This window comes from Spermophilus citellus (assembly GCF_964194105.1).
Source record: "Spermophilus citellus genome assembly, chromosome: 7".
NCBI lineage: Eukaryota > Metazoa > Chordata > Mammalia > Rodentia > Sciuridae > Spermophilus > Spermophilus citellus.
The window spans coordinates 118,146,290-118,171,414 of record NC_138188.1 but is presented as its reverse complement, the minus strand read 5'-3'; the positions used below and the strand labels follow the sequence as shown (position 1 = coordinate 118,171,414).

At 38.5% G+C, this 25,125-nt stretch overlaps 1 protein-coding gene and 1 long non-coding RNA gene across 2 annotated transcripts in view; one reads left to right on the top strand and one right to left on the bottom strand.

Moving 5' to 3' along the window:
• LOC308653934 overlaps positions 1 to 25,125 on the bottom strand; it is a 148,065-nt gene that overhangs the window by 3,361 nt on the left and 119,579 nt on the right. The window contains exon 2 of the long non-coding RNA XR_014023139.1: positions 16,913 to 17,117. This is a non-coding gene — a long non-coding RNA (uncharacterized lncRNA). The remainder of the gene's footprint in view (positions 1 to 16,912; positions 17,118 to 25,125) is intronic.
• Positions 1 to 25,125, top strand: part of TPRG1 (tumor protein p63 regulated 1) — a 148,544-nt gene that overhangs the window by 89,179 nt on the left and 34,240 nt on the right. The gene's annotated exons all lie outside the window — the stretch shown is intronic.

Here is a 25,125-nt window from a genome sequence, read left to right as displayed (position 1 = left end):
GCATGGCGTATTCTTGAGTTTACTCTTGCTGCTTGTAATCATTGTTTAATTGTTGATTTTGCAAGCCCCATCGATTTAGCTTTTCTATTCTCATTATGGGAAGAATCATCTTATGTATTTTCCTTCACTAAATGGGACTATTGAAACTTAGCAATTAAATCTTAGAACTGCTTTTGGATCAACTATCCTTAAAAGTACCCCAGTTAATAGCCTTGGTATTCTTTTTATAAAGCACACAGAAGAAAATAAGAATAAAAACACACAAGAAAAAAAAAAAAAAACAGAGGTGGAGGGTGGGGCTTAGACAAAAAACACAGTAAAAATCCTATTACTCTAACTTTCTGAGTGAGAGTTTTAAGTTTTGGGTCTTTCTTTTAAAATCTAGTCTACACGTCCATCCTCTATTACAATATACCACCTCTCCCCATGATTTTCCAAAGTATTTCTTAGTAATCACCCATGTGCTATTTTGGTTTTGTTTCTAATGCTGCCCCCCCCCCCGCTTTAAAAAAAAAAAAAACAAAACAGAAGTTGTAATGATTTTAACTGACAAAGATCCCTTCAGAAAGGAGAGACTGCACTGATGTGTTGTGTACCAGCTAGGATGTAAGTGAGAAGAAGCACGTGCAACAAATGGGACAAGCCCTGGGGCTTCATTAGGCATGTTTTCAGAAGAACCCATCCTAAGGAATGGCATGGGGCTGAGGGATGCTTGCCAGAGCATCAGCGTTCAGGATTTGTTTCTTCTGATTTATTGCAAAAGAACCGTCAATGATATGTTTAAATTTTTCTGAGGTGCTATTATTTTCATTCAATAAATGAGAATGAATGATAAGAAATATGAGCTTTTGGAGCTGAAAGGGAGTTTCAAGTGATTGGTTCAATCCCCTTACTTTAAAAAAAAAAATGTTTTAGCTATAGATGGGCATAATAAATATCTTTATTTTATTTATTTATTTGATGTGCTGCTGAGAATAGAACCATGCTTCACATATGGTAGGCAAGAGCTCTACCACTGAGCCACAATTCCAGCCCCTCAACCCCCTTACTTTATAGCTGTAGAAGACTGTGACCAAGAACCCTGATGGCAAAACTGAGAGTAGAACTGAAAGCTGGGTAAACCACTAAGCATCTTGTTCATTGACCCAAATCTTCAAGTTCTAGCAATTTTTTACATTCCTCAGGGAACCTGCTATTTAGAAACAGCTATGGAGAGGAGCATTGGTTGAGTAGATAGTAGAGTGGAATTAGAGTTTTGACTTTTCCTTAATGAACTCTCTGACATGGGTTTTCTTCTCTCTTCTCTGTATTTTTTAACATCTCTATCTGCAGTGAAAGAATAGCCTAGCAATGATCTCTTCTAGGTATCCTTTGGATCTAAAATTCTGTAATTTGAAATTGTTATCTGGGTCCTCTTAAAAAATAATAATATGATGATGATGATGAAGAGAAAAGGAAAGCCCAGGTGGTTTTACAGCAATCATACCTTATGGAAAGGAACAGGTCTGGACAGTGTTGGATCTTTGAATTTAACCCCATCTCAGCATTTAACTCCTTGTGAACTTCACTGCTAGGGAGAAGGCTTTCAATAAAGGTCTTTCCTCTTGCTTCTTGGAATTTTCAAATAATTATCCCTTTAAATTGGACTTGTCTGAAATACATGTAGTTCCCCTGGGTAGTTGCTGGGTGGCAGTAGAAGTGCTCAAGTGGTAGCCTGTGGAAAGTGCAGAAGGGCAGAGCGACAGTATTCTAGGTTCACTTAGCACTAACTGTGTATGGGCTCCTGTCCCACAGCAAGTCAATGACAGCTGGAAAGGCCAAGAGACCTGGGGTTGGTGGGCAGGGTTCTGGGAAGGGGTGACTTTTCCTTTCCTACTGTTCATCATTGGTCATTTGAATGGAGTGGTGAATAATTACAGTGACTACTACAATTTTATCACACAGCTACTGTGAACCAGATGTATTAGGCTTTCTTAGATATGTCATTATGAATTCAATTACACTATCCAGGCAAAATTCTCTCCATTTTACAGATGAGGATACTGAAGCAGACAGAGTATCAGACATACTCAAGACCACAAAGCCAGGCTGTGATTTACCTGGGATGAAACACCTATCTGCATGACACCAAACTCATGCTTTTTCTACCATGCTCATATACACACACACACACACACACACACGATAAAGACAGTAGTAAAAGCCTATCTCTGATGTGAATAAATCAATGAGAGTGAAAGAATTAGCTAAAATTTTGACTACAGAGAGAGTGATCATCTCAGCTCTTTGTACCTTAGTATTCTATGCTCTTAGTATAGAATCTGCAAGACCCCAGTACACTCATTATTTGACTGGATACACACACACACATACATATTCTCTCTCTCTCCTCACCCCCCATTCAGTGAAGCCAGGGTGATGGTTAATTTTGAATTTATAAATAAAGAATTTAGGCCCAATTGAATGTGAAGTCATCTTACAATAGTCATTGGGAAATAAGGACAGAGTTAGGCCTCTTTGATTCACAGGCCTGGTGAGATATTTCCCATTGCTCTAAAATGTCTTGAAGATGGGTTGCTCTCTCTGCATGGGAAGTCCTCTAAGGCCGATGGACTCAAAGAGATCCTACTGCACAGAGTTGAGATGGTCAATGATCTCGTCTTTCAGCACCAGCTGACTCCTGAGGATGTTGCCTGTTTAAGCTGCAGCTGTTTATAGAGTCCTGCGCATAGTAGATGCCTACCTTAAGCTTGCCCACGTGCATATAAAGAAACTGTGAATGTGTCGCTTCATTACTGAAGGCCCTCAGTTGGTGTCAACATTCAAACTCACCTTGATAAGTATGCCCTATCAGAAAAAATGAAAATAAATAAGTCTAGACATTCTAGGTAGTATGCATGCTTGTGTTTTATATTATTAATTTATTTTTGATAGAATATATATATATAAGGATTTTCAATCCTAATATATGTATCAGAAGAGCTTCCAGAACTGGAAGGAGCCTTAGAGATTGACTAAGGCAAAGAGGGAAAGTGAAGTACGTGAAATTAAACTTATTTACTGAGCTTTGGACAACTGAAGTGTCCTGATTCCTTAGGGAAAACGTGGGTTTGAGAAGTAAACCAATGTGGATTTTAATCCTCACTGCCATTTACTGGTGTATGACAATATATGAGCACTTTTTGTTTTTGAACCCTAGTTTCATCTGTAAAAGTGGAGATAAAAATACCTACTTTGCAGGGTAGTTGGTCAGTTTAAATAAGTTGCTCTAAATCAAAGCCTAATAGGGTACTTGTGTATTTTGCATTTTCTCTACACTCTGATGCCCCAATGTCTCTCATCTGGTTTGGATTCCAATGAGATCACATTATATAGTTTACAGCACAGATGACCCACATGATCTGGGAATACAACTCAGTTCTTGATGGGAAAAATACAGTGCAATCAATCCCTTTATAATTTATTTACGTCATAGATTAACCATGTTATAGCATGCTTTTCCCATATGTAGTTTTAAGCAGCTATTATTACACTTGGGATCTGCTTTGACTTGTATTCCCGAACCTGTATAATTAAGTGTTATATTATAGTGGGCTTCACAGCATTGGGTAATGAAAAGAATTCTGGCCTTGTAATCAGCGGAATGTTGTGCCAACTCTACCAGGCCCTGGCTGTGTGATTCTAAATGAGTCTCCTTTTGAAACCACATGTGTTGGTTCAGGTAAACTGAAAGGATCTTATTAGTTTTCAGATTTGATTTGTCTGTATTTTCTTATACTGATCTATGTTGAAACTCCTGTATATTTTATCTGTATCATTTTTCTCACAGGATGGTGGTGGCATTCTTCAAATATAAATAAGCTCCATATTACAATATTAAGCTTATTTCCCAACCATATACTACTTCTGTTAAGTTCTTCTCTGTTTAAATTTACTGCAGAGGCTCAATGTTAATTAGGATTAGTAAATCCACTAACCAGTTTAGACAAGGAGAGAACTTTACAAAATACCCCATCTAACAGGAAGGTGGCGCTAGAGACTCTTCTCAATGATAAGATGTGGGGTCCGGAGTAGAATAGTCATAGCTTGAGTAAATTGGAGACCACCCAAGGCAGGCATTTTCTCTCTGGTAACCCTAACATATTATTATACAGCCTCTGTTTGAAGGTTTCTGGTAAAATAGAATTCACAACTTTTTCCTTTGCCTGTCTAACTCAGGAAGACTGGTTAGAATGGTTTTTAACGTGTTGAGTGGAAATCAGTTTCCTCTTAAAACCCTTTGATCCTAGAATTTTCCTCTGTCGTTACACAGAATCAGGAGTCAATCCATTAATTCAATAACTATTCAGTTTGTATTGTATGTCAAGCACTCGAGAGCTAAGTGGAGAGGTAAAATATATCATCTTTCTTTTCAAGGGCTTTCAGTGTGATTGGAGAGGTAGAGAAGTGTGTAGGTGGCAGTTTGAGGTGGCAAGTGCTGCTACGTGATGAGAGGGCAGAAACAATGCCTCAGAGTCTGAAAAATCAAAAGTTTTTATGTCCTTCAGTCTGTTTTCTCTAGGCTAGCTGCACTTGTAGGATGAGAAGGGAAGTATATTTTTGAATATCATAGAAGATTCAGGAGACTCGAGATCTAAACCCAGTTTCGCTGCCATTGTCCCTATGTGACTCAGACAAATTTATTTGTCATAGAGGATGTAAACAGTGGGATGTCATTTAATCCTTGGAATTTTTAAATCAGCAGTAGGTACATTCATTTGATGGCTGTGGCCTGATGTTTCCTTCTTCTTTACTTCTCCTCCTTACTGGTTAGCCTAGAGTAGAAAGTCAGTACTTCATTCTTCCTGGGTCTGGGCCTTCCCAAGTCCTACATACCCCCTTTTCATCATGGAAGAGTGATGCCCCTTATTTTGTGTCTGAAATACTCTCAACAGTCACTAAATAAAGAATTCTTTTAGAGAAACCCACACAAATTGTGAACGTGCCCAGGCACATAGGAAGTTGCCCCCAGGATCTTTCCATTGACCAGCACAAAAAAAGATGACTAAGGCAGTGTCTTCCCACTCCTATGTGGAAATAATGTTGTATTTGTCTGGAAGCCAGAGGAAAAAAATATGTATGTTGAAAATGGCCCGATGATAGCCTATTTTGTCAATGCCTCAATACTTCGAATCCTTTATTCTAAAATTCTTACACTCCAAGTTTTTCACTGAATCATGTGAAGAATTTTAGAAAAAGAGCTAATGATTCTGAGCCAGGGATCTGTGGAACCTGTTAGAAATGGGCGAGGCTGGGGTAGGCATTACTCCCACCTGCCTCAGCCAAGCTCTGACAATTTTCTTGTAGCTTGACATGAAGTAAAAATATTGGGTGAGTGTGATACCTAACAAACACTGGGGAGAAATCCCTTCCTGAAGGGATATAAAAGTCAGTCTCTAAGTCCAGTTAACATAAAATAGTGCTTGTCAAAAAATGCAGTAACCATTTGTTCAAACTCTCTGGATAAATTTCAAGGCTAAGTCACTTTTTCTTGCTTTTATATCATACAAAACTTAAAAAGAATATGAACTCAAAGGACACTAATCTCACTGATTTCTCGATTTAATGGCTCTCATATGTGTAGTGGGAGTGTAGTAGTTGAGGCATGGAACCCAGGTAATTGCATTGAGAATTCTCTAAGACTATGATATCGGGGTGTGGTAGTCAGTTTTCCATTGCTGTGACAACATACCTGACACAATAAATGTAAAAGAAGGAAGATTTATTTTGACTCCTGATTTCAGTCTTTGGTGGCTGCACTCTGTTGCATTTCACCCTGTGGCAAGGCAGCATATTATGGCAAGAACACATTGTGGAGGAAATCTGCTCACTCCATGGTTGCCACAAAGGAAGAGAGAGAGAGAGAGAGAGAGAGAGAGAGAGAGAGAGAGAGAGAGAGAGAGAGAGAGAGAGAGAATGATTCGATATCTTCTTCAATGGCATGAAGTCAGTGACTTAACTTCCTCCAGCTAAATCCACCCCACTTTTTTTTTTTCTTTTTGCACCAAGGATTGAACCCAGGGGTGTTTAACCACCAAGCCACATCCCAAGCCTATTTGAGACAGGGTCTAAAGGTCTTGCTAAGTTGCTAATGGCCTTGCTAAGTTGCTCAGGCAAGCTTTAAACTTGTCATCATCCTGCCTTAGCCTCCCAAGTTGTTGGGATTACAGGTGTGCAGAACTGCACCTAGCTAGACCACACCTCCTAATGGTTCTACTAGCTACCAGTCTCATAACAAGCTAGATAGAACCTAGAACCCATGAGCCTTGGGGAACATTTAAGATCCAAACTATAATTCAGGGCATACATTTTCTAATGGGCTTGCAGTAAACTTTCAGCTCTAATTAAAATTTTTGCATAAGAATCCCCAGGATTCACTATCCTCTCTCTTTCCCTAAAGGAAATGAGACTTTTCCTTCAACTTGGCAATAAGTATTTATTGCCAATTTAAAAATATTTGGAGAGAGTTTAATGATGTTGATCACATTTGAAAGCATGTGAATAATTAATTCCTACCTTAAGTTTAATTTTGATCTACACTTCTTTTCCTAAGGGAAAAAGAGCACTAAGTTTTCACAACACATCTTGAAAATTTAATGAATATTTATAAATATCTAAAAGTGAAATCACTGTTGACTATAACAATTGCAACCCACAAAACCACTAATTTATCAAATATTTGTTGAGGTGAAGGTACTAAGTGTATTCATGCCTTTTGATGACTCCAGGAAGAAGGGAATGGAAAAATGCATCCCCTGTAGGGAGTTCTGGGCCCTTTTCTTTTTTGACTAAACTTCTCCAAATCAATCTTTACTTGACATGTTGGCTTAGACACCAAGCAGTATGCATAAAAATAATATTTCAAGCCAAGTTCAAACAAGCTGTTCAAATAGAACAAGCATGCATTGAGTATGAATATATACAAATCTCTATTTTAGCTGTGGTAGTGATATGGAGCTAAGTAACACAGTTCCTGCTGTAAATAATGCCTGTTCTAATAGCAGAAGTATTTTAAGTGTATAGATATCTATGTAGAAGGTGCAACAAAGTCATACCAGTAAAGAGGAGTTGACACTGAGTAGAGAATCTGTGTGGTTGTGGCTGCATCTGAGCAAACCAAAGGAAGTAGAATATGACATGACCTTGAGAGGGAGAATACCAGGTGAGTAATTGGGATGTGAAGAAGAGATTGAAGCAAAAGGCTATTCCAGGTGGAATGTTTAGCAAGAATAAAGCCACAAGGTCAGAAAGAGAAACTCGGAACATTGAGTGGGTGTAGTTTTTGTTTGAGTGTAATGAGTGCAAGTTGGATGATAAAGATAGAGATGGGGGCAGATGATGGAGAGAGGCTTTGATCGCTAGTGTAGAATGTGTGTACTACACTGAGTATCTTAACTTGCTCAAATTACTAGAGGATAGCATCTGAAAGGGCATAGACCTTAGATATTGGATAAGGATTTTCTAGGTGGAAAATTGGAAATACTACTACAGTAAGACCCTCGAAAGTTTGTGTGATTGATAACAGAAGGAACTGAGAAATTGATTTGAGTGGGGGAACAGAGTAAGGAGGGAGGGAGACAGGGAGGCCTGTTGGGATGGCACAGTGGAGTAGGGGTGAGGAGATGAGTACTCATACTACTGGACTGATTGAACTTGAAGGTGAGGTGACCCTATAGAAGAGGCACATCAGGAGATCTTCAATTGACTTTGGAAGTGGGGGGTTAGGGAAATAGCAGAAATGGAAGAGCATGAGAAAAAAAATGTCAAAATGGTGAAGATTAGAATTCTTGGAGGCAAGGAAGACCCTGCTGGTAGGAACACATCAGCTGGGAGAAGTGGATTTCAAGGGAACTGTGCAGATTTCCATGTTGGTGACAAGTAGAAAACAAAATAAGCAAATTCCTTTAAAATTGGGCCATGAGAAAAATTTCTTGGGATGTCATATCAGTTTTTCACTTTTCTCTTCTGGAAAAATTGAGGTCATAAAGACAAGTACCCAAATATTGCTTCAAGCCTACTTTAAAGTATTGATGTATAAATGATTTCAGTTTAGGAAAAACTTAGTAGAATGTGTGTTTTAACCATGAAGTGTAAAGACCAGACATTGTTAGCAATCCCTAGTCTCTTCCTTTACTTGGCCGTGGCTGTTTTAAATAATACCTTGGGATTACTAATGATGACAGGTTTGGCACTGTGCTTAGAACACATACACGTCCCCTTAAGCAAGCTGCTTCCTCTGGAAGAGACCAAGAGAGAGGCAGGGTTTTCTCAAAACACCTAATTTTCATTTCTTCCTCCTTCTTTTAGTTAGTGGGTAAAATTAGTGATTACCGGACCATGTATATATTTTTAATGACCCTGCATGCTTTAGGGATGAATCACGGTAGCCTCCACTCTCTGCCTCCTTATTACTTCATTTCCAACTCCATTTCTGTCTCCACTGTAATTGCAGCGCTGGGTGAGACGCTGCTGGGGGAGGAATTAGCTGAACTGTGGTGGTTTGGCAACAGAAGAAGAGAGAGGAAGTAACATGGAACGGGAGGTCTGTGTGAAACGTGTAGTGTGTGGCTTTCTGCCCAATCAAGGCACTTCCCTTACTGTTTCCAGCTCTGTGGGGCTTCGATGGCATTGGGTGTGAGAGGGTGGCAAGTCTACATGCCGTACTCAACCAAAATGTAGTTATCAGGCTACAAAGGAGATGCTGTAATCACTTGTGTCACACATATCTCATATTCGAAGGTCCTGGGGAAATTTCTAAGCCACATGTGTATTTCATAAAACAGTAAACTCAAACTTAAGAAAGAGATGGATCTGAATGGTCTGATAGTTTGATGAAGAAAAACAACACAGACAGTTACAATGAAATTAAGAATGGGAACAAATGCAGTATTGTTGTGTTAGAAGTTTTCATTTTTTAATGTGTTATATTAACAGGGATTCAAACCTTTCCAAATTAAAATGTGTCACTTACTAGGCTTTTGCAGTGGGTACATGTTTGGCCAGGGTAGATTGCAAGAAGACTAACTGTAACTATGTGGTCTTCTAGTGTGCTAAGTCCCTTAATCAATTAGAGAGATATGTTGTTGGAAAAAAAAAATATGTACAGCCAGCTTCAAAACCACAGCAACAATACAAATATATTGAGTAGTAACATCAATATCATGGATCGGGTAGTATCAATACATGAACTAGAATGTATTTTACAGCATCACTACTCTAATTTCACACTGTGTTTTGGAATCACCCTTATTGTAGCTGGCAAGGAGGAAACTAGCATCTGCTTTGACATGCCCAGAAATTAGGGAACTCACTACCTCCTCAGGCAGACTGTTCCATTTTTAAAAGTCAGCTTTAACACTTGAAAGCCTCTGTTTTTCTAAATCTGCCTCATTGGTCCTTATTTTACTTCTGTAGCCCCATGAAAGCCTGGTCTCTTGCAGAAACGGCAAGCATGGCAGATTTATGAACATCAGATCTTGTCATTTATCAGGCTTCATGTCACCAGGCCAATCAAATCTCTTCATGGTGACATTTTCTCAAATTAAAGACCCTTCTCACCATGCCCCTTCCTTGAACCCTTGGTTATTTGACTTAGTCTTCTTTTTCATGGTAGGCTTTGTGGAGTTAAACGATTATTGAGACCCTTAGCCTCTGAATTACTCTAAGCAACCTATCACCTGAAATCATCAGATGAAGTCTTCCCAGGTGAGAACTTGGTTAGTGGTTGAAGGTTTCCTGGGTGCAGAGAGAGCAGCAGGGTCCAGGGTTCAGGAGGAGTCAGGGCCCTGCAGACTTGTGTCTTCTCTCCCAGTGTGGGGTGCTGGGAGCTGGTGCTGGGAAGCAGATTACTTTACAGATGGAACAGATTGCTCAACTCAGATCCATAATGTCCTTTTTCAGCAATGGGGTAAGTGGTACTTTGAGCAGTTGCTGTTTCTATTCATCTCATTATAGTTCAAGTGCTTAGTAAATAAAGTTGGATGTGACATCATGCAGCAAGATAGTGCTTGCAACTCGGGGAACCCAGATTCTCATTCTTGCAAACATCAGGACCTAACAGCCTGGTTTCTTCCATATGAAAAATAACTTCTATTTTCCATGTGCCAGGCATTGTGCTCAGCACTTTATATTCTGGGCCTCATGTTCACAGGAATATAACCTGAGTGTAATTATCCCCACTTGATCGCCGTGTTCCAAAACTGGAACCCAGGTCTATTTGTTTTCGAAATTTGGGCTTTTTTTTTTCTCTTCTATTATCCCCTTCCTAAAATGAGAGGGATGCACAAGAAACCATATTCAGAATGCTATTTTCAGTCTCAAGCACTTCTGATCAGTATTCTTAGAAAGTCTGTACGTCGAATAAAATAAAAAGTTCTACAAATTTTAACAAATCAAATCTGTTAGGATATATTTGAGGTCAGGGATGTTCTATCCTGGGAGGTCAGCAAACTTTTTCTCCAAAGGACTAGATAATAAATATAGAAACTTTATAGATAATACAGTATCTGTAACATCTACCTAATACTGCTGTCATAGAGTAAAAAAAAAAAAAACTACAATTTTATTAATAAATATATGTGCCTGTGTTACAATGCAGATTTACTTACAATAACAAACAGTGGACTAGATTTGACCAACAGAACCTAGTTGATCAACCTCTACTTCAGCAAGTAGATAGTTAGCATAGTGAAGGGTGATTCTTAGTCTTTGTATTTTTTTAAATCTTTGATACTTGGGATTGAACCCAGGAGTGCTCTACCACTGAGCCACACCCTACAGCCCTTTTTATTTTTTATTTTGAGTCAGGATCTTACTAAGATGCTGAGGCCCACCTCAAATTTGCAATCCTCCTGCTTCAGCCTTCTGAGCCTCTGGGATTATAAGCACGGGGATTACCTAGTATGAGGGGAAATCCTTTTGAGAAAGGTCTTGTCACTTCCTGTTGAACACTCTATGCATGAGTCAGTTGAAGTTCAATCACAACCACTGATTCTGAAGATTTCAGATAAAGAATTGTTCTCTAATATATCTGAGACACAAATAGGATACAGAAACAGACAAGTATGGCCCCATGATTAATATTATTGACTTTCACACTCAGCAAATTGGTGCAACCAATCTGGAAAGCAGTATGGAGATTCCTTAGAAAACTTGGAATGGAACCACAATTTGACACAGCTGAACTACTCCTCTATCAATATCCAAAGGACTTAATCAGCATACTATAGTAACACAGCTGCAACAATTTTCATAGCAGCTCAATTCACAATGCTAAACTGTGGAACCAACATAGATGCCCTTCAACAGATGAATGGATAAAGAAATTATGGTATATATACACAATGGAATATTACTCAGCATTAAAATATAATAAAGTTATGGCATTTGCAGGTGAATGGATGGAATTGGAGAACATCAGCCTAAGCGAAGTAAGCCAATCCCAAAAAACAAAGGCCGAATATTTTCTGATAAGTGGATTCTGATCCATAATGGAGAGGGGGATAGGAAAAATGGAGAAACTGTGATTGGGCAAAGGGGAGGGAGCGGGGGAGGAGGTATGGTGGCAGGAAAGATGGTTGAATGAGATGTATATCATTACCCTAGGTACATGTATGACTGCACATATGTGCCATGCTACATCATGTACAACCAGAGAAATGAAAAGTTGTGGTGCAATTGTGTACGATCAATCAAAATACATTCTGCTGTCATATATACCTAATTAGAATAAATAAATAAATTAATTTTAAAAAGAGTATTGCCTTTGAGTCAGGCCTACATTAAAGTTGTAGCTCTACAATTTTCTAGTTGTGTGATTTCTTACCAATCAGTGTATATTAGACAACTTCTCTGAGCCTCATTTTCTGTATCTTTCTCAAGGACCATCAGAAAGCTTAAATTAGATAATGCATATAAAATACTTAGCACATAAATTATGGGATCAACCTATATGCCCTTCAGTAGATGAATGGATAAAGAAACTGTGATATATATAATGGAATATTACCCAGAATTAAAAGAGAATAATATCATGGCATTTTCAGGTAAATGGATGAAGTTGGAGATTATTATGCTAAGTGAAGTAAGTCAATCCCCCCAAAAACAAAGGTGGAATGTTTTCTCTGATATATGGATGCTGATCCATAATGGGGATTGGGGGGAGTATAGGAGGAATGGAGAGACTTTAGATAGGGCAAAGGGGAGGGAGGAAAAGGGGAGGGGGCATAGGAATAGGAAAGATGGTGGAATGAGATGGACATTATTACCCTAAGTACATGTATGAAGACTCAAATGGTGTGACTCTACTTTGTGAACAACCAGAGACATGAAAAATTGTCCTCTATGTTGCACTATGAATGAAATGAATTCTGCTGTCATGTATAACAAATTATAGTAAATGAATAAATTTAAAAAATATTTAGTACAGTCTCTAGCATGTAGTAATCCCTCAATGAAAGGTCATGAAAAACTCACCAAACTGAAAGCAAAAATGAAGGAAGTTGGCCTCCACACCATGAACCCGTCTGCAGTAACCTATGCAAGTTTACTAAGGACACAAGCAAAACCTCTGAGTACTACTTGAGTTTGTGTCTAGACTTTCATTATCAACCTGCAGATTGTGGCTTTGGACAGAACAGTACAGATGTTGTTTCCCTCTGATGGTGTGTCTATGGAAAGTTATAGAGGGAAAGGTATGAATGAAAGGTAGGAATGCAACCTGGGTTCAGTTCTTCAGAGAGGCAAAGGAAGTGGTCTCTAAATAAGGAGTTAGAATCTTCTGGCAGATCACAGGTCTATAGCTAGAAGATCTCTACGCTGTATCTATACTCAGTTTCTATTATCTCTATGGTCAGATGTGATTTGTGTTGCAGAGACAGGAGAGATCAGTAATACCTTTATATCTTCTATTTTTTTTACTCAGAGACTTTGATGTTAATATAGATCCCATATCAGCATCCACTGCTTATACCAAACTAAGGCAGATGACTTCCCAGGAGATGAACTAGGTCTTGCATAGCTTTGATCCAATGTTTTTAAAAAGTGTGAGTATCATAAATAAGAGGAGACTTAAATGGTTCATTAGTAACAATAATTGAAGAATTTTTATCTCCTTCTATCTTCTTCTTACTCTCTTCCTCCATCTTTTCACCCTTCTAAACTAAAGTATAAATACAGGAATATAAAGCCATTTTGCATGTGTCTCCATAGGGCCAAAGGAAATGCATGCAAACAGATGCCATGAGAAACTTTGGGTCTTCTGATAAAAAGATAAATGGAAATAACACAGGACTTGCAGACTGGTGTGAGGCACCAGCCCTACCATAGTGACTTCTAATACCTTAGGCAAGTTAATTAACCTCTTCAAGCCTTAGATTCTGTGATATGAAAATGATGCTACCTGAATCATACATTTGTAATAAAGATAAATGGATGTATGTGTAGCAGACAATGCTCACTGCATACCCAACAACCACTTACACCCTCCATTTTAACCAGAATCAGTTTTATTTATGCGTCTACTCTTATCCAAGGATCCATGTAGTTCTAGAGGGATGATTTCCAGCCCTAGGACGCTCTCCCCTTTCAATTAATGCTGTAGGCATGAATGTGGGGTTCAATCCAAGGCTGAACACCAAACATGGAAAGGACTTAGAATGATTCAGATGCTATTGTAAGATCTTTACATACATTAGCTCAGTTGATATATTATGAGGTCTATATTATCATTAAATTCACTTTACAAACAAGGAAACTATGAACAGAGAGGTTGAATAACTAGTCCAAGAAAGCACAGTGACTAATTGGTAGAGCTGGGTTTCAACTCAGTTCTATGCTAAGTCTGTGCTTCTAACTACAAAGCAATATTTCTTCTCAAATAAATAAAATTTTGCTAGTTAAATTAAGGGAAACGTTTTCTCACTGCTTTTTGACAAATATTCCACACTATTTGGTCTGCACGTGGAAACCTTTAGCTATCTTGTACCATGATCCCAAGGCTAATGTGAAAAATAAAGGACAGCCAAAAACAAAGATAGAAAACCTTGTTCATAAAAATGATATTTGGGGAGCTGGGGTGTAGCCCAGCAGTAGAGTTCTTGCCTAGCATGCATGAAGCCCTAGGTTCAATCCCCAGCATCAGAAAAAGGGGGAAAAAAAAGAAATAAGCATAAAAATGATATTTGGTTGTGGAGCCAATCAACCCTGGAACTATACTGTTGTGAGATCTTGTGTGCCTGTGTGCCTGTGTTTCAGTGTGTACCTATGTACATGCATATGAATGTGTATAGGGGAAGGAGAGAGAAAGAGAGAGAGAGACAGGGGTGGGGGAGGGAGGGAGGGAGGGAAGAGGGAAGAAAGCATAATAGGTTGGGACATTTTTACCCTAATTATATGACATGTAATTTTATAAATATAAAGTCAAAACAGCTGTTTTTGATCTTTCTGAGTTTCTAAGTACAGACTAAATACTAAATGCATTGTAAGCCTGGTTTTACAAGGATTGAGTTCAAGTTGAACAGGGAAGTTTTGTCCTCAATGAATTTACCTTTCTGGTTTGACACTTCTTCCAGCTTAGATATCTATTTTGATTCATATTTACTTATTCTATCTCAGGGTCTAATCCATCACCCAAGAAAGACCTTGAAAAGCACCCACAAGATTTTTAAATAGTTGCAAACAGGCTGAAAGAGTTTTGTAACCCAGGGCCATACCAATAAGCATCAAAGCCCTTTCCAAAAACTGTGAAGCACGAGCGGTGGAATGTTAGGTACCGGCCAGTGGATGAAGTGGTGTTATTCTGGGCAGAGGGTCATCTGGGTGCTCCTGAAGTCATATCTGGTAGGCATTTGTTCTTTCAGCAAGCCTGGCTAACACTGGTTGCTGCTTCTGCACACTCTTCAAACACCTGTATCTGCCTGGACACGCAGTTCAAAAGACAGAGAGTGGGGGAGAGGGCGTTCAACACATGTGTGTGTGCTTCATTTTTGTTTTGGCTCCTTCCTTCTCCATCTCTCCTCTCTTCCCTCTGGTCTTCTTTCATTATTTCCTCCCTTCTGGCTACTCCCTTTCTCTCTTCCTTCCTGTCTCTCTCTGCCTCTCCCTTCTTTCCTCCTCCTTCACCATCTTTCTTTTGTATCTACTTCAGTGAAATGATATTTTTGGGATTTTCTACAAATTTGCCTTGAGGCCCTTCAAGGAATACCTTTCCCATCGCCCTGTTTTGATTACTTCGCAGAGGTACACACAGCTGGCCCCCTGTTCTTTTTTTGAGTAAAACCGCAATCTACTCAGCAAATCACTGCTTTTTATTGTGTTGGCTGGAGGGAGAAAGGATCAGATGGGTGAGGTGAAGATGGGGAGTGGGGGATGGGGGAATAATGACAGATTTGATGATAATTAATATTTTCTGTTTCTGAATAGTGAAAGTCTCATCCAAGTCCCCCAGCCAAGCTCAAGTTAAACTCTTGGTGTGTGGGTTTAAATGCGGTGGAACCTGACATGCCGGGGCCGGTTCAGAGGGAGTGATGCTGTGTAGGTGGAATTTTGTGGTTCTCTTTTGTTATTATTACTGAGTAAACCATGCATATCTAAAAAGGAAACTTTAAATCAACCTACTCACAAGGTGAATTAATGTATTGGATCTGAGTTACCTAGCCCATAATTTCAATTACCAGAAAGTTTATGTATTAATTGTTCAAGGCTTTCGAGTTCCTTGACCACTCACTTTCATCTTTATATAAATGCTCTGTTACTAATGCCTCATATTTGTGCCAGATTTTTAAAGCAGTAGGACCTCTCAGAACTGATTGGTAATAATTTTTTGATTTACCATTTTCAGCTTTGCCAGCATTCATAAATGGAAATGCCTCTTTTGTGACTCTCAGAATTTATTCACTTTTTTTTTCATAAAAGCCAATGAACCATTCTCTTGTATCAATAATAAATACAAATAAGCAAAAGATATTTCTGCAATATTATTGGTTGGAAATTTTTGACTCTGTGAAATTAGACTTTTTTTTTTTTTTTCCTGGTGCTGGGGATTGAACCCAGGGCCTTGTACATGCAAGGCAAGCACTCTACCAACTGAGCCATATCCCCAGCTCCTAAATTAGAGTATTTTTTTTTGATAGAGAGAATTTTAATATTTATTTTTTAGTTATCGGTGGACACAACATCTCTGTTGGTATGTGGTGCTGAGGATTGAACCTGGGCCGCACTACCACTTGAGCCACATCCTCAGCCCCAAATTAGAGTATTTTTAATGAATATATTTTAATAGCTGGGTGCCAGAAACAGAAGAGCCCTTTGAGGATATCTGTCCTGACTGTTCCATGTAACACATAAAAAGGTACTTTAAGTAAATGAAGAAATATCAGATTGCATAATGCTAAGAATGTTTCTTACTGATGCACTTCCATATATTATACTAATATGAGTGTCTAAAAGAGAAAAATGTTTTCTGATCACAGAGTTCTTTCCTCATAGGGCTTTTTTTGCATAAATAACTGCATAACTTAATTTATCTCCTTTTCACAACAATTCTTTAAGGTAGGTACTAACTCTGTTTTATGATAATCAAAGAGGCTAATTCATTTGTTTAAGATCCTATGTTTGATCCATGTGGAATTGAACTCAGGTCTTTCTAGCTGTGAAGCTCCTTATGCAATGTTGCCTTAATTTTTTTTTCCATAAAGTCTTTTCTTATTTTTTCACATAGGATCATTTTTCCTTTCAGAGTCCTAGAGTCACTCCTTTTATATTCATTTGTACTAGGCATTGTGAAGAATGTTTTCCAGTCCATGTGAATCTTGCCTGAGTAGGGTCACTGCTCACAAAGATGGAGCCCATTAGTTACAAGCTTCTCTTGGCTTACCTGTTAGTTTACCTCCTCGATCACTCTGCTTCAGATGTGCTGGCTTCTTTGGTGTTTCTTAAAACCTACCAAGCAAAAGCTCTGGTTTTTGGCCTTTGCATTTGTTGTTTGTACTTTGAATGCTGTCTCCGGATTCCACAAGGATGTCACCCTCATTTTCTTTAGACTTCAGTTTAAGTGGCACCATATCAGAACCCTGGCCATCCTATTAAAAAAATAGCCACATCAACCTTTTTGCTTTACTCTGCTTTATTTTTTTTTTCTATCACATATTCCCACCACATTTTGTTTATTTGTTTGTTTCTTTCCTGTTTCCATGAACCAGAAGATGAGAGCTGAAACTGGGTTTGGTTCACTGCTGCATCCCAAGTGTCAAGAACAGTGCCAGTCCAGAGAAGGAGCTGGACAAATTAGTTTTTGAATGAAGCTGAATGAATACATGTTTACTCTTTTCTATTCCCCACTCCCAACCAAGTGCTCCTGTCTCAATATTTGGAATTGGGACTTAGAGACACTAGGGAAAACTGGGAACTTATATTAGTATGTTAGGAAAAGACATAACCTCAGGTTTGTAGGCTAGCCAGGTGAATGTGGAACAGAAGAATGTCTCTGATTGCCCGCCAAAAAATATCTTTCTGCCACACAGAGAATGGATTAGTCATAAGAAACTGTGTGGCCCGGGATAGAAAGACATGGAATGGCTGGCTGTCTGGCTCCTAGGCAGTTTTCTACTTTCTCTTCTGTGTCTGTTATGAGGCCTGGTCTTTGAGGGAACATGGCCCTGCTCAGTGGATCTATGGACCTTTGCTGCCATATGTTTGGTGGGTACTCTGGTCAGCCCAGCTGGTTGTCCTAATTATGGGCTATGTTTCCCTATCAAGTATTGGGAAAGACCTCTCCTTATAATGAAGTTGTTTTCTTAGGTCAGTTTCAGTGGTTTAGTTGCAAGAATTATACATAGTTAAAATGAATAGTAACTTGAACACCTATTTATAAAGTTCAGGTCCGATGTCCAGTGTTGGCGCACTGGGAACTTCAGGGACTCAATCTTTCTTCAACTTTTCATTCTGCTCTCATTTCACCTAAAGACCACAATATTCATGCATCCTGCCTCATGTTGCAAGAAGGTACTGCTGCTCTTTCTAGCCTCACTTCTGTACTACAGAAAAGGGGAAAGAGGAAGAAGCAAAGAGCTTTCCTTCCCTGCGGCTTTGCCTTTGTCATTTTGGAGAGGAAATTTTCCTCAGGGAGTTATACCTGTACTGTCATACAGACAGTGTCACATGGCTGGCCTTAGGTAGAACAATCAATATGGCTTTTTAGGGTTTCTATATGAGGATGGCAAAGGAGACAGAAGCTATGAACATGGTTATCTGTTATTTCAGTTGAGGCTAATATTGCCCAGAAGAATCACATGACTGCTTTAAATATCAGTTTTTCAAAAGGGTTTGGATCCCGAGCCTCACACTTCCTAGGCAAACGCTCTACATCTCTATCCCCAAAATATCAACTCTGGAAGCAGAACTCAAATGTATTTTTTTTCAACTGTTCCCCAATTTAAGATATGGGGAAAAGACTGAAAACTGAGTCCATAATGATAAAATGTGACTTTATCACCCAACACCAGAATCATAAAAATTAGCATTTTGATTATAAATAGAGACATAGAAAAGAGAGAGAATATTCTCATGCATGCGTGTGTGTGTGTGTGTGTGTGTGTGTGTGTGTATGCATTATGATTTCAGCTAAATAATAAAACTGATTTTCACAATGTTTAGATTTGGATCAATAACGTAGTTGCTTCATTTTTTTTTTAATGAGTAACATATTGCATGTAAGAAGCAGATGCTATTTAAGATAAACTAAGATAGCAAAGTCTATATATTTTGTTTGGCTATTTCTGGAATCTGTAGTAAGCCTGTAGTAGGAAGTACAGGCATAACTCCAAAGGTCAACATACATTCAAGGAGGTAAGGACTGTGTAGTACAGTATACAGCATGACTAAGGAAATCATATACTATTTGTCATATAATTTGGGGGCGATTTACTATGTTTTTAGAAGGGACAAACCCAATCTATTTTATGATTAAAAATTACTAGTAACTGAAACAGATTCAGCTTTGTGGAGGACCCAGGGGTTTTGCATTTCCTCTCTACTCTCTGCTCCTTTGTCCCTTTCTTTTCTGTTCCCACCTCAGCTGAACCAAGGGTCCTCTTAGGCCTCGCCTTGAACAAATGATATTATTTTGAGCCAACTTGCAGTTTCAAAAACCCTAATAGACTTCATTATCATGCAGGAGCAAATTAACCTTCACAAGGGCAGCTTGCTGCAGGGAAAAAGGAATTACTCAGCTATTATTGAATCTATCCTCAAGCCACTGATTTGTACCTAATACTATGAGTTTTGAAAATAAGCAGCTTAAGATGGTTTTGCAGAAAAATTTCAGCTTGTTACCAGGTGGCTGAGTTTGTGGATGTCTGTATCCAAGTGTGAGCCTTTTGTTTTTCCCCAAAATTTCATGGAAATTTTTATGGAACATTTATCCTATGTCACTCACAAATATGCTGTACCTGTACCGGGTATGTGTTAAAGACTGAAAACCCAGGTTGACAAATGATGATTGGACCTTTAGCGAGTTTGGGGGCCCAGTGATTGGAAACACATTGCAGCTGCATTTTTTCCCAAAGGCCATCTCCACCTGTATGCCCCACAGGCATCTCAAACTCAACACATCATCTTCTCCTATCTCTTCTTTCCCACAATATCTGCTTCTTTTCTGTAAGTCTTTATTTATGAGAATGGCCTTGTTATCGTCCCAATTATCCAGGCTGGAAAAATCAGTCATCTTTAATTTCTTCCTCTTCTTTCCCCTCAATCTCATCAGACTGTCAAATTTGGTCAAGTCTGTCTTTATAACATTTCTCAAACCTAACCCTTTCCATTCCTACTGTCCTGCTCTTAATTTGAGTTTTGCTACTTAACACTTCAGTGGCTATCATGGCTTCCTGGTGGTGTTTCTAACACAGTTGAGAAGAGTTTGAACTTTGAAATTCTGCAGCATAGGTAAAAGTTGAGGGTCAGCTCCTTATCAACCACATAGACTCTGGAATGTTGCTTAAATTCTCTCTCTTTTCGCTGCTGCTTCTACAAAATGGAAGTGATGATAGCTTTTACTTCATAGCATTCAGAGGATTGAAGCTATATATTGATTGAAGATGTCTAATATAGCACTAAATAAATAGTAAGTACTATGGATTTTTTAGATCCTCCTGACTCCAGTTTCCACTAGTCCTCAAATCCATTCAATTTAACATGATCAAATTATCTTCTTAACATACCACTCTGATCAACTCATCTCTCCTCAAAACTTTCCAGTGAGGCCCCATTATCTACTTAGGCTTCACAAACTGGATTATAGAAAATCTCAAGTAACAGAGTTGTGGTAATGGCTGTGAGAAGTCATAGGGTAAATATGCCATATCTACTTGAAGCCTAAATTTTGATCAGTTAAGTGGTTTATTATTTTAGAATATTACTTTTATGTTAAATCATCCAGAATAAAGGGAATGCAATAGGGAACACATTATTTTAATGATAAAAACTAGAGATGGTAAGTAAGTTTTGTGTTTATGGCAAGTGGCCTTGATACAGTGGCAGTGGAAGTATCTACTGATCAAGAGTGAGCAGCAGGGATGGCTTTAGAGCAATGCACATGTCTTGGCAACATGGTTGCAACCTACTCTTCTAATTTGTCCATTTCTGGATTCCATTTATGTCCTCATAGCCCCATCAAATCAGATGTCAATGCTTCCCATATATGTCTCATCCTTCCTCTTCCACTGAACAGACTCATGTGGCCTTCCTTTTCCCTATCCTAAACCACTTGTCCACCTCTGCCCAACACTCATACATACTTGCTGTCTACATTCATCCTAGTCGTAAACCCTAATTCTTGGTGATGAATCAACATAAAGTGTGTGATAAAGTGAAGAAGCATGTGGATGGTCACTTGAAGGTTGCTTTATTGAGCATTTTAACTTTGCATAACTTTTACTGAAGCCCTGTTAGGGATAAATAAAACAAACAAATATCCTTGCTATTAACCAAACCAGCAATTACATGGGAACATTTATTAAAAGGCTGCTGGTTTTCTTCTGGAGGAATAATGGCTTCTGAAATGGTCTAAGGTAAAGAAGCATGGCCATATTTAACTGTGGATTATTATCTCTGTAGAGGAGGCTTGGGATGAGGCCATTTTAGAAAACAGTTTGCAAGTGTCCTTTGAATTATATAAGCTGGCTGAGACTAAGTCAGAAAGATCCCTATCAAAATAGTAAGAAGCTGACATTGGGGTATTTAAGATTAACTGGATGGGAAGATTCCTAAGATTATATGAAAGTTGTAGTTTAGTTGAAAAAAAATTCCAGGTAGACCAAATGATGAACCCAGATCAGACTTCTGTAAATTGTATGAACTGAAGGAAATTGTCTTTCTGGGTCATAGTTCCATTATCCAACATAACATAAATAGTAATGGAGACAAGAGGATTAAACAAGGTGATCTAGTTATTCACAAATATGTCTTATAAATTGTAAGGAGTTTCCTTATGTGTGAGATGGTGATAAGAACATATGTCTTCACGGTGTCATGCTGAGGTCTAAATGAAAAATCTAGGCAAAGCATTTACATGGTGTTTAGCAATATGACGCCCAAGAGGATAAGTATCAGTCACATCATTAATATCATTACTACTCTTCATGCTCTACACCAATGAAAGTTTGTAGTATTATTATGCTAGCAGTTTGATTTTTGTCTTTTCACTAATTTATGATTTTGAGCTATAAAGGGATAGTATCCCAACTCCTCTTTAGAAAATTCTCAAAAGAAGCTGAGTCCTGAATTATTAGAGATTTCGACCATCCTCTTTCTCATTTGCATACTGCTTTGTTTATCTCATTAGCTCCTGAAAGCAACCCTGACAATTAAGCAGGTAAGATTGATAATCACTAGTTGGGATAGGGACAGACTGAAGCTAGGGGCACTGTGTTTTTAGCTATGACTGTACAGAAAGTTTATGAAGGCTACAGAGGGCCCCTTTGGCCCTAGTGCAGACTTTCTAGAGCTCTAGAGAAGCCTCTGAAGCTGCCATTTCAGGTGAGCTCTGGGAAGACAGGTACTGAAGGCACACAAATGCCTTCTGATTCTTCAGATGCCAAGCTACATTCAAGCATTTGGTGGGACTTGTGACTGCTTCTTGAGACACTTTTTAGAAACATGGGAACATCTTCCACGTTCTTCCTTGATGATTCCAAATACAAAAAAAAAAAAAAAAAAGATATAATCTGCTTAAAAACTTTTGCAGCATCAGTGTAGGAACTCAAAAAAAGCAGTCAGTTAAAACTTTTACAATTGCAGGATTTATACAGAATAGTAACAGTGATTATCTCTGGGTGGTGGGATTAGATGTAATTTTCCTTATTTTTTTGCTTTTTCTTTTTGCTTATCTGTGCTCTCTGCTTGTTTTTCCCTCTCATTAAATTTTATGCAAAAATAGCAATTATATTAGGTTAGCTAGTACCACACTTTAAAACTAGTATGTTTTTCAGTTACTACTTTGGTATCTTGAAAATTTTCTTTTGCTTCTTTGATTCTGAATTTCTTTTATCTATGAAGTATAAATAATAACAACAACAATAATAATAATGCATAGCTCATAGGGTTGTGGGGGAAATTAAAAGAAATAATGCAATGTAGAAATCTTGGCCTATGATATTCAATTAATAGATTTCTAACACTACCCATAAAATGGCAGAACCACAAAAAATTTCAGTAGTGGATCTAAATTCTATATAGAATAAATAGATAGATTTTCAAATATATCAAAGGTGACAAGTCATCCCAAATCTCAGTTCTTTTCCACGTATTATTTAATGAATGGCTCTCACCAGCTTTTGCAATTAAATGCTACATGACAACAAGCAGAAAAGCCTGGGCAGGTTAACTTGGATGGAAGGTTGGGGAGCCTTGCTTTAAAAATGTCCTTGGAGGGGAGGAGACAGCTGAGAGGGGTCTCTGCAGTGTGTGCCTGGCTGCCTTCCAAGGCAGAATAGGATTCAGGCATCTCAGGGTCCCATGTCTGCTTGCTTTGGACCTTGTTCAGATCACTCCCCTTAATAAAAACTTGCAGCCTGTGTTTCAGAGCTCCGGCTTAGTTTAGGCAGCTCTCTAATTGGTTTATGTCATTCATTAGGAATTTCATTTTTTTTTTAAAGTTGGCGACTTGATGCCAGATTGTGGGAAGTGATTCCCTGCCACCCATATCTGCTTTGTTGTTCCCCAGGTTATAAAGGAGCTGGTGGGGTAGGCTCCCCTGGCAGTGGCCTTAGCTTAGCTTCCAGTTCAGCAGAGTTGGAGGCCTGGTCTGATGGGATGGGAGGCCCTCACCTCCCACCTCCACCTTCACAAATGGCACCGACTGGTGGTGACTTGCCTGGAGGGACTAACCACTTTCTTCTTTTCTGCTGAAGTTACACTTGAGGAGTTCCCTATCTGAATCTTAGAGAACTGAACAGCTCTTTCACTCATGGAGAGGGTTGGGCTGAGAGAACATGGGGAAAGAAACATCAGAAAAGAAAGTATAAGTGTCAAGGATGGATTAGCTACCCTACAGAATGTCAAACTCAGCCAGTCTGGGAATAAACCTTCTCCTCTCCCAAACTTGTCCTGATGCTCTGGTTAAGGTCATCACTGTCTTCTCACTCAGAAGGTTAAAACTTAGAATCATAGAATAGATGGTTACATGATTTGAATTTTCAAGGATATTTCCAACCAATCATTATGATCCTTTGATCTTTGAAGTCTTTCTCCTTTTATTTATTTATTTAAATTTTCACTGTGGCAGTCCAGGTCCTACAATCCCTTTACACACAGGCTCTAACGTTTCTGTCTTACTTTATGCTCTGCAAAATCCATCCTGCCTGTCAAGTTTTGGCCATTTATTCTTTATGAATCAAAACCAGGGTCAGGTCCATAACTCTTCCCTTGTTAAAATCCTCTTTTAGTCTCTAGTTGTTTATAGGACAGTACATTAGAGTACAAGGACAAACTCCTTAGATTGAATGTAAAGCCTTCTATTTCTTGACTCCAGTCCTTAAGTCCAAACTTTTGGTTGACTACTTCCCTGATATAGACAAAATTGAAATCACACTGGAATGTTCAAATTTCTGTATAATACTTTATAGTTTCTTTCAGTTACACTCTGTGAAGTGCTAAGAAAAAGGGGCAGTTGGATTTGTGAAACATGTGAATGTCTCCTCATCAGTTTATCACCAGATGGCCGGGGAATGACTGGTGATATTCAGGATTGAAGCTGAAGTTTCTAGAGAATGAAAACTGTGAAGAAGATATGGAATCAAGTCGTCAGACACTATATTACTCTGTAATGATATATAAGATTGTATGAAAGAAGAGAGAAAACTCAAGCTCTTTCTTGAAACCAATTCTGAATTATATAACCATCAGGTGCAAAGTATAATATCACCATAGAAAATATATAAAATAGTAAAATTAGTGCTTGGGTCTCACTTTGGTTCTTGGATGGAAAAGAATTAGCAAAGTTTGAACTGGAACTATAAATTAACACTATTGAAACATTTGGCATCCTACAAGATTTTTGTAATAGGACAGTGTGTATGAGTTCTATTACAATAACATACACATCGTCCCCTTCAGAGAGAGAGTAAGTGGGCTGGGTTTCAAGGAAGGAAACCTAAGCCTTGAAGTTAATTAAACAATTGGCCTTCAGCAATTTTAGTAGACTATTTGAATTTCACTTTCTTCATAAACATAGAAAATAAAATCTGATTCATAAATTGCTATAAAATAAGTGTCTGATGAAGGTAAAGCCCCTAATTCATAAATAGAAGCTGTGTGGCCATCCAGTGTGGCCATCATCCAGGCCAGAGATAAGCACAGAGAGTTTGCTGTGTGTAAAAAAAAGTCTTTCCATGCAGAACATGAATGTCCCCATTTCTAACCACCCTCAGTAGCTCAAACACACACACACACACACACACACACACACACACACGAATGAGAGAGAGAGAACTGTGGAAAAAATGGGTTATTAAAGACTTTGAGCTTAAGAATAATGCATATTATTCTTTCCACCTAGATAAAAAAACCTCAACCCTATCCTGTATCCATGACTTT